This window comes from Oratosquilla oratoria, unplaced genomic scaffold (genome assembly GCF_046742065.1).
Source record: "Oratosquilla oratoria isolate Oo_2021 unplaced genomic scaffold, ASM4674206v1 SCAFFOLD105, whole genome shotgun sequence".
In the NCBI taxonomy this organism is placed as follows: domain Eukaryota; kingdom Metazoa; phylum Arthropoda; class Malacostraca; order Stomatopoda; family Squillidae; genus Oratosquilla; species Oratosquilla oratoria.
Genome location: NW_027467462.1, coordinates 55,001 through 55,436, shown reverse-complemented (window position 1 = coordinate 55,436; position 436 = coordinate 55,001).

The window sequence follows — 436 nt, the reverse complement described above, 5'->3', positions numbered from 1 at the left end:
TGTATATATGTATGTTTGTATGTATATACTCTTTCCTTTGCGCCTTGTTATATTTTATCTCAGTTGTACATTTTACATCGCGTAACTTTCATCTCGGTTGTGTTGCTTCATCCAAACTAGTTTTCTGTTCACCAGGCCTTCAGGTCTCAAGGCACTTTCACTGATTTTACCACTTTGTCTTTTTCGTTTCCATGTAACCAGCGATAGGTGGTAGTCTTGCAAGACTGGTGTCGGATACAATCACCTCCCGATAACCCATCTTAAACAGACTCAATTTCATACTGAGGTGCAACCCCATGGGTTTGCACTCGGTCCACGGACCGATTACAAGATTTCTCGACTACAACCTCTACTACTACTACTACTACTACTGCTACTACTACTACTACTACTACTACTACTACTACTACTACTATTTTTATTATTTTTATCATTT